Source organism: Arachis duranensis, chromosome 4 (genome assembly GCF_000817695.3).
Source record: "Arachis duranensis cultivar V14167 chromosome 4, aradu.V14167.gnm2.J7QH, whole genome shotgun sequence".
NCBI classification, from domain to species: Eukaryota; Viridiplantae; Streptophyta; class Magnoliopsida; order Fabales; family Fabaceae; genus Arachis; species Arachis duranensis.
Window position 1 is genome coordinate 6,068,822 of NC_029775.3, and position 9,975 is coordinate 6,078,796.

Consider the following 9,975-nt stretch of genomic DNA (forward strand, 5'->3'; position numbering starts at 1 on the left):
ATTGAATAGTTCCTCTACAACAATTCCAAGCTTTTTTTGGACAACAATCCAAATTGAAATGGGCTTTAATAAATTTTCTTTGTATAAAGAAAGAAATTTGGGCCCATAAACATGAACTCAATTGGATATCTCAGAAGCCAGAACTCACAATCCTTCATGAGACTTATGGGCCTTATACGCAATTTGATTTGTACTGATCCAGCCCATCATGGCCCAAATAAGAACCTCACCATTGATAAAGTTCTAGATAAATGTTCATAAAAGATTAAAATTCTGGGCATATAGCTTTTTTTTAAATACAGAATAAGAAGTCATTATCTCCTTTTAAATGAAAAATTCATTCTTTAACACTTTTTTATCATTTAAAAAATTCCTTCTTAGGAATTATAGAGAAGTTCTATTTAACCATAATTGGTGTTACAGTGGGTAACCGGAGATTAATGAACTGGGCTTGCAAGATTGGTCCCAACGCCAACAACATGAGACGGTCTCCGACTTGGTTTACGTCTGGGAACCGCCATCCGACTTGTGTGTATGAAGGAATGGGGGGTGATACATGCAAAGACACTCCGATATCTAAGTCAGCAAAGGGGTAAGCAGGCTTAGAGAGTATTGGAACTTAGAGATACCTGAGGGTGTCAATGTATTTATAGTGGTGAACCAATAACCACCGTTGGAGAAGTTCCACCTTTTAAGGTAGATAACCGTCCCTTTATCTTAGGGTAGTTGAGATATGACTCCTGGGAGTGGGTTCAGAGATTTTAGGGGTAGTTACTCATTTGAACGAGTGTTATTTGCCAGCTATCCTTCGAGCCCGACTTCTTTGGGATGGAGTTTATGTGGAATCCGACCTCTTTTGAAGAGGTCGGTAGGCGGCGAAGGCCAATCTTTGGATTGCCTTTTGGTGTGTTTGGACTTGGACCATAGTGTTGGGTCAGGGTATGAACAGTGCCCCTACTCGAGTCTGATATCTTTTATTCATGAGTTGGATCGAGTATTTAAACTCGGGTGCGTAGCCGACATGATTTTTAAAACCGACGTGATTTAAATTTCTTAACCGTCGTGTCTAATCAAACGTCGCGTCCGTCGAGGTTTTCATATTTACACTTGGGAGCAGTTACATTGGTAACGACGCGTTTCTTTAATGATCGCGTCAATTTACCCTTATGCCCCTGGCTTGTTATAAATACTTTTCCCTCTCTTTTCTCTGTTTTCTTTCGTCTTCTAAAACTTCTCGCCGACAATCCTTATTTTTTCCAAAGAGAAAATCTTTAGGCTTCCTTTCTTGGAGTGATTTGCTGCTGCTGTTCTTGCTCCTTTTTCGCATTCGCAAACAAAGGTTAGTCCTTTCCTTTCCTCCTTTACGTTGGCACTTTGCTTTGTATATTAATAGGAGGTTTGCATGCTGACGCTTAGTTCCTTAGTGAGTTTGTTGGTCTGGTGAATCTGTTCTTTGTTTAGTTTTTGAGGGAGGTTGTTTTGTCTTTTAGAAGCCCTGTTCTTGATCTTTTTTCCATTTTCTTTTGTAGGTCTCGTTGATTTTTTCCCCTACTTCTTTTTAATGGAAAAAACTCTTAGTGGACATTGACTACCTTTCTGAACTTCGTGTTCATCATAGGATTTGTGTCTTAGAGGAGGATGAGCCCAAGTATGAATTGCTGGCTCCGAATCTTGAAGACCAGGTTTGTTGTGGCAGGGTTACTACCTCTGATCCTCACTTCTTCTTCATGTACGATTGCTTTTTTACCCATCTGGGGGGTTTCTTTACCTCTTTTCGACTTTGAAATGGGAGTGTTATCCCATTGCCGAGTTGCTCCCACTCATCTCCACCCCAACTGTTAGGGTTTCATGAAAATTTACCAACTTGTTAGCCGAGAGCTAGACTTCTCGACTTCCATAAAGATTTTTTTCTATCTTTTTCACCTGACCAAGCCCTTTAGTGGGCAAAACAATAAGCGGCAATGGATTTCTTTCCGGGCCATTTAAGGTCGGAAAGTTTTCTCCATTTTTGACAATTCTTTCTATGGCTTTAAAAACTTTTTCTTCAAAGTCTGGGCCATAAAGGGTCACCATCCCTTTTTTCTTGATGAGAACTTCAACCCCTAATTTCCTCTTTACTGGTTAGAGGCTTCCCTGTATAAAAATATGGATTGGAGGATTTGGACGAGGTTGACGAGGCTGTAGTGGGGTTCTTCCGGGAAGTTTGGGGGAGAGCCACCAATTTGGACACGAAAAAGTTTCTTCTGAGTTCTCTTAGTTTCATACAGACCCAGCTAGGTAGTCTTTTGTTGTCATATTTTGAAGTTTCTGACTTGTGGTCTTTTTCTGACTTGTAGACTAATTGCTTGTTTTCTCTTTTTCAGAGATGGTGAAGAGTGGTTCAAGTGTTGCTTACCAGAAGGTCCATGAGGCAAAGAAGAAGGCGCGTGCCCGTACTGATGCTGCGAGGGCTGCTGGCGCTCCTCCTCCTCCTCTCGGGACTTGGGGACTTCTTCCTGCCCTATCTCGGTAACTTCTGCCTCTGCTTTTCCTCTTCCTCATCCTATCCCCCTAGTTCGACTTCCTTCCGAACCTGAAAAGAAAAAAATGGAAGACCTCAGAGTCCGGCTCTTCTCCTTCAGGGGAGGCCAACTTCGATAGTTCCAAGTTCGTTCGGAATCACATCTTCCCCTATACTCAAATTAGTATGGATGATGCTTTCCTTCAAAATCACCTTTAAATTATGGTTCGGGGGAGTGTTCGGGCTGCTGGGGTCTGCACAAAACTCCTTGATATTATAGATAAAACTCCCCTTAGTTCTTTAGGCTCTACCCAAAAGGTTGAGGAATTGGAGGGGAGGATTGTCCTCTATCAAGAGGAAGAAAAGAGGCTTTAGGAGGAGGTTGCTGGGCTGAAGGAGGAGCGAGCCCGACTTCAGGAAAGGGAGAAGAAGCTTCTGAGAATATTGACATTCAGAAGTAGTTGGAGTTGAACCGGGAGGCGTATTAAGACTTGGAGGATTCCATGGCGGAGAGCTCGGAGGAGGCGTGGAGGATATTCAAGGAGCAGGTCGGAGTGATTGCCCCCGGCCTGGACCTTTCTCCCCTCCATCCTGATAAGGTCGTTATTAATGGAGCTATAGTCTCCCCTCCTCGTCCTGAGACAGATTCAGAGTTGAAGACTCGCGGGAAGAGGCTAATTGAGTCTCCTCCTCGTGGGGATCAAAATCAACAAGAGGGATACCTGCCGAGTTCTTCAGAGGTTCCGACTCCTGCTGCTGAAGAGACTGCTCCGACCCCTCCTGATGCAGATCCGAGCTCCCTTCTTGTTGGCGATTCCCCTCTACCTTCCCAGTGATTGATTTGAGCTACTTTGGGGCCCGGCTTGTGGGCCCCTTTTTTAAACAATTTTTATTTCTTTGTTGGTGATGGTTGCTCTTGACTCTTCTGGCCTTCTGGCCATTAACAAAAAATTGCGTTATTTTAATTTTTCCTTTTTTGGATAAGGGCTTTTGAGGAAAATTTCGTGTGTGCATGCTTTATGAGTTTTCCATAAAAAACCCTTTTAATCTTTCCCTTGGAAAAACCTTTTATTGGGCAAGCTATTAGTTGTCTAAATTACTTGTGGTTTTGTCAAAGACTTGGAACAACTTTTGCCTTTGTTTTCGATGGATTTCCTTTATCTCTTTTTGTATTCCTCATAAATTCAAATTTTCTCATTTGAATTGTTCATAACTTAGGTTATTTTCGCAATGCATTTTAATTCTTCTCGGTTTTTTTGACTAATAGGTTGCAACGTTTCCGAGTTACCATGATCGGCTGTTATAACCTCTTTATACTGACTTCTACCTCGTCGTTTTCCTGCCAACCACTTAGGTCGGTCATGGGATTTTTACTCTTTTTCGAGCTTAAGTCAGTGCATTTCGTAGGAAAATGATAACAACTAATGGAATTTGTAAATAGATGTAGTAAAAAGATATTTATTTATTGATGAAGGTACTTTTTACTACTAAGGGGTTTAAAAATTATTGCCCATTAGCCTCCACGTTGATACCTCGTTAAAATTCCCTTCAGAAAAACCCTTTTTTGGAAAAATACCATGAAGTCGGGAAAAAGAGTACACCAAGGAGTGGAGTTCACTTTTAGCTATAGTACCTTTTCATATTACAAGCATGCCACGATCTTAGTAGCTCGGTATTGTCTAAGTCAGTTACCTTGTAGTACCCCTTTCCTAAGACCTCACTAATCTTATATGGCCCTTTTCAATTAGCAGCGAGCTTTCCCTCCCCCGACTTGTTAACACCGATATCATTTCTGATCAAGATCAAGTCGTCTGGGGCGAAACTTCTTCGAATGAGTTTCTTATTGTATCTGTTTGTCATCCTTTGTTTCAACACCGCTTCCCTTATATGGGCTTGTTCTCGGACTTCAGGGAGTAGTTCAAGCTCTTCTTTGTGCCCCTGTATGTTGCCAACTTCGTCATAGAAGCTCACCCTTAGACTTTGCTCATTGATTTTTACTGGTATCATGGCTTCTATGCCATAAGTAAGTCGGAAGGGTGTTTCTCTTGTGGCAGACTGAGGTGTAGTCCGATATGCCCATAATACCTGAGGGAGTTCCTCGACCCAGGCTCCCTTTGCTTCTTACAACCTTTTCTTAAACCCAGCCAGTATAACCTTGTTAGCTACCTCGGCTTGCCCATTTGCTTGTGGGTGTTCTACCGAGGTGAACTGATGCTTGATCCTCATACTGGCTACTAAGTTTCTGAAGGTAGAGTCGGTGAATTGAGTTCTATTATCAGTGGTGATGGAGTGGGGAACTCCATACCTTGTGATAATGTTCTTGTAAAGGAACTTTCGACTTCTCTAGACTATGATGGTGGCTAATGGTTCTGCTTCGATCCACTTCGTGAAGTAGTCTACTCCCACTATTAGGTATTTCACTTGTCTAGGGGCTTGGGAGAAGGGCCTTAATAGGTCCAACCCCCATTTTGCAAAAGGTCATGGAGAAGTTATGCTAATGAGCTCCTCGGGGGGAGTAACATGGAAGTTTGCATGCATTTGGCATGACTGACATTTCTTTACGAATTCGATGGCATCTTTTTGCAAGGTGGGCATGTAGAACCCGGCTCGTATGACTTTCCTAGCCAAAGACCTTGCTCCGAGATAATTTTCGCAAATTCTATTATGCACCTCTTCTAAGACCTCTGTCATCCTTGAGGTCGGGATGCACTTTAATAATGGTGTGGATATTCTTCTTTTATAGAGGATATTTTTCACCAAAGTGTAGTTTTGTGCTTTCCTCCGAATTTTCTTGGCCTCTTTTTTCTCTTTGGGTAGGATGTTGAATTTCATATATTCGATTAGTGGGTTCATCCCTCCAGGTCCAATATGGATATTTCAAGGACATCCTGTCTACCCTCTGTTTTTGTGACAGAGGGTTCTTGGAGAGTTTTTTGGACCAGGAAGTGTGTAATTTTCAGCATCATTTAAAACAAAATTCATCTCATTTCCTTTGTCGTCTTTTTTCAAAGATGCTTGATAAAGATTGACTAGGTGCCTTGGGGTACGACAGGTACACGACCAATGGCCCTTTCCACCACAACGAAAATATTTATCCTCTGTTAATTTATTTTGCCCATTGTTTCTTTCTTTGTCTCATTTCTGGTGAGATCATTTCTTATGAACATAATTTTTCTTTCTTCTATAATTTTTCTTGTTGCCAAAACCTTGCCATTTACCTCTTCTGGGGTTATGATTTGCCGCATTTGCTTCAGAAAATGGGGCGGCGCCAGCTAGGCGCGTTTCATGATTTTTTAAAAGTAACTCATTGTTGCATTCAACAACAAGAAGGTAAGAAATTAACTTAGAATATTTTTTAAATTTTTTCCTCGATAGTGCTGTTGCAGAAGCACATTCGAGACATGGAAGGTTGAGAAAATTTTTTCTAACATATCATTATCAATTATATTTTTCTCACATAATTTCATTTTTTCATTTATGGATTTAAAATCCTGTAGACGTAAGTATGTCTATTCATATCGGACTTGAGGAAGCATCACCGTCTTTTGATTATTATACCTTTCTTTAAGGTCTTTCCACATATCTACATAATTTTTTAATGTGAGATATTCATTTTTTAATCATTCGTCAGGATGACAACGAAGGAAGATCATGGTTTTGGTTTTATCCTTCTAAGATGCATTATTTTCAGCCTTAATGGTATCTGCAAAATCTATTGAATCAAGATGGATTTCAACATCTAGTATCCATGATAAATAATTGTTTCTAGATATATCAAGAGCATTAAATTCAAGAAAATTATTGGAACCGCCAACAACATGAGACGGCCTCCGACTTGGTTTACATCTGGAAACCGCCATCCGACTTGTGTGTATAAAGGAATGGGGGGTGATACATGCAAAGACACTCCGATACCTAAGTCAGCAAATCTTATATCATTTCGAAGCCCCGGATGTTAGCTTTCTAACCCAACTGGAACCGCATCATTTGGACCTCTGTAGCTCAAGTTATAGTCGTTTAAGTGCGAAGAGGTCGGCTTGACAGCTTTCCGGTTCTTTCATTTCTTCATGAGTTCTCCAACTTTTCATGCTTCTTTCTTCATTCCCTTGATCCAATCTTTGCCTCCTAAACCTTAAATCACTTAACAAACATATCAAGGCATCTAATGGAACCAAGGTGAATTAAATTTATTTATTTTAAGACCTAAAAAGCATGTTTTCACTCTTAAGCACAATTAAAGGAGAATATACAAAACCATGCTAATTCATTGGGTAAATGTGAGAAAAGGTCTACAAAATACTCTAAATTTAATACAAGATAAACCGTCAAATTGGGGTTTATCACCCTTATGGTGTCAAAGACTTGCGAGAGGTCGGTCAGGAGGTCGGCATCATCCTTGGTTTTTACTAGCATGTCATCTCATACACTTCCATTAGCTTCCAAAGGTGAGGTACGAACACCTTATTCATCAGCCTTTGATGTGTGGCTCCTGCATTTTTCGACCCAAAAGGCATAACCACGTAGCAATAATTTTCTCTTGGCGTGATGAAAGATGTTTTTTCTTCAACCGATTTGTACATTGGGATTTGATTATACCTCGAGTAGGCATCTATAAATGAGAAGTATTGATATCCCGAGCTGGAGTCTACTAGGGTATCAATGGGAGTGGTATGGGTCTTTTGGGTAGGGGTGTTCGCGGTGTGGTTTGGTTCGGTTTTTTAGAGAAAAGTCATCCGATCCAATTGTTTAATTAATATGCGGTTCGGTTTGGTTCGTTTTTTATTAAGACCATCCGAACCAAACCAAACCAATTAAATTCGGTTTGGTTTGGTTCGGTTTGTTCGGTTTTTCAATCAATTAAAAAAAACTACCATGAGGAATTGGCACAGCACCAATCCATCATCATAACACAAAATCTCTTTCATGACCATTTATATGCTATTTTTTGTTTTTGTATCCTGTAAATTTCTGCAGATTTTTAAACAATAAGAAAGGAATTTTCCTAAACAAATACATTGAACAATCTGAAATAATTTTTCTAAACAAATACATTGAACAGTGAACCACAGAACCAATTTTCCTAAACAAATACATTGAACAATCAGAAGCAATTTCCCTAATCAAATAAATATACACATTCATAAGCTAAAACTCACAAATACAACAATTAGAATCTAGAACCTTAACACTAAAAAACACACCTTCTTTAACAATCAGAACCGAGAACCCTAACAATTAGAAATAATACACATTCATAAGCTAAAACCCCCAAATACAACAAACTGCATAAACAAATACAACAATCAACAACAATTAACAATTTCAAGATATACTGAACATAGAACATAAATTAGTCAAACAGAAGCAGAAATTCAAACAAATCCAATCAGTTGCAACATTCATGACTATCTGAGATACCATGAGAGTCGGCCAGAGCTGCAGATAAACCAAGAGATATACCTAGAGTTCGAGGATATATGAATTAAAAATCAAAATTGGAAACAAAGAATCATATAAAAATTTAACAGAAGCAGTAGAACAACAAAATAAAATAGGTTCAACAAATAATCAATAACATTTCCAAAAAATCAACAATAAATACTCAATACTTACAAGGATAACTTGCAAAAACATATGTAACTTACTTTGATATTAATTATTTCTAATAATATTTTAATCCATATATACATAATTAGAGCTGAACATATATTTTCGATCAATCTAAAATACTCTATCATTCATGTGTGACAATCATTCTGTTTTTATATTCCATATATATAGTTAGACACTAAACATTAAATAAATTCTGAAATAGACACTTGCAATATCAATAAGGAATATTTTATAAGTAAGTGGGCTCATGTATTCTTTATGATATTGATGGTAATGAAAGCTTATAAATTGTGAGATAGACACCTGCAAAACCATTCCAGCTTGGCCTGCATTTCAATCTGCAAATCATAATATAACATCAGCTTAGCTTGGCTTGTTGGACGACATTCCACTATTTGATCGATCTCCTTAACTTGACAATTCTGTCTAAAATATTACCGTGAGAGAGTAAGACCACATCTTTTTCTTGGGGACCTTTAAGGCAAAGATGATGACCATGTTATTGTTTCATCTTTCATCAAATTGCTTCTGTTGGCAAACGCTTCACCTGTAATACAGAAGTACCTCGACCCATAGTTAGAAGTCAATAGGGAATAATAATCAATAAAAAACAAATCAACAATAAAAGAGGTTTAACACCAAGTCCCATAACTGCATAATTATAACAGATTTTGAAAATACAATAAAAAATCAGAACCCTAAACACAGAATTTGAATCACAAAATCATCAAAATAGAAATAAAAATTCAGAATCATAAACACAAGTTGAAACCCAAAATTATTAGAATTAAGAAAATCCTACTAAAGAAGACGGAGATGTTGGACAGTGAGACACGGTGGGTCGGCGACTGCTACGGAGGGGATGAGACTAGACTGAGAAGGACGACGACACTCTTGGACTGGACTGAGACGTATGGCAGAGTAGTGGAGGACGATTACGACGCTGCAATCAGCAACCTGGGTCTGGGCTCGCTCTCTAACTGAGGGTTAGTGTCCGACGACGAGAAGGAAGCGCGACGAGGAAGGGAGGCAGAGAAAAGACCGCACCGAGAAGAGGGAGCACGATGCGGAAGGGCCGCCTTGACGGTGCTGTCCGGTGAGTCAGATGCAAAGAGGAGGGTGGGAGGAGGAGTTTTGGCGCTGTGGAGTGGTCGAGTGGAGAGAGGGCAGCTAGCTAGGTTATCTGCTTGAGGGAGGGGCTTTATATATTAGGGTTTTTAAGTGAACCGGTTCGGTTCGGTTTGGTTAGGGTTTTTACTAAATGAACCGAAAACTAAACCAAACCGCAGAAAAAACTGCAAAATGTCATTTTTTCGGTTTTTTCGGTTTTCGGTTTTCGGTTTTTCGGTTTGGTTAGTCGGTTTTGTTCGGTTCGAATCGGTTTTGAACACCCCTATTTTTGGGCACGCCTTGTTTAGGTTGGTGTAGTCGATGCACATCCTCCACTTGCCGTTTTGCTTCTTGACTAGCACTACATTTGCCAACCAAGCCGGGTATTTGGCCTCTTTGATGAAGCCAGCTTCTAGGAGGGCTTGTATTTGTTCTTCCACCACTTGAGCTTGTTCAGGTTCGAGCTTCCGTCTTCTTTGTTGTACAGGTCACGATCCGGGGTACACTGACAATTTATGTGACATGAGCTCGGGATCTATTTCGGGCATGTCGGAGGCTTTCCAGGCGAAGAGGTCGGAATTCTCTTGTAGGAGCTTTATAAGCTTCTGATTCAAATCTTCTTTTAGGTTGACTCCTATATTAGTTCTTTCCTTCCTCCTTCCCTACCTGTACTTCTTCAGTTTTTCTCCCAAGCTGTGGTCGTAATTCTTCTTTAGCTCAGACTCCTCCGAGCTCAATTGTGTGAACCTCCT

At 39.8% G+C, this 9,975-nt stretch overlaps 1 long non-coding RNA gene across 1 annotated transcript; it reads right to left on the minus strand.

Annotated features, from left to right (window-relative positions):
• Nucleotides 1-7,977: 7,977 nt before the first annotated feature.
• Nucleotides 7,978-9,278, minus strand: LOC110279815 (uncharacterized). Its single transcript, XR_002373403.2, has 3 exons — nucleotides 8,916-9,278; nucleotides 8,552-8,660; nucleotides 7,978-8,451 (listed from the first exon to the last, which is right to left on the minus strand). It is a non-coding gene; the product is annotated as an uncharacterized LOC110279815 (long non-coding RNA).
• Nucleotides 9,279-9,975: the final 697 nt, after the last annotated feature.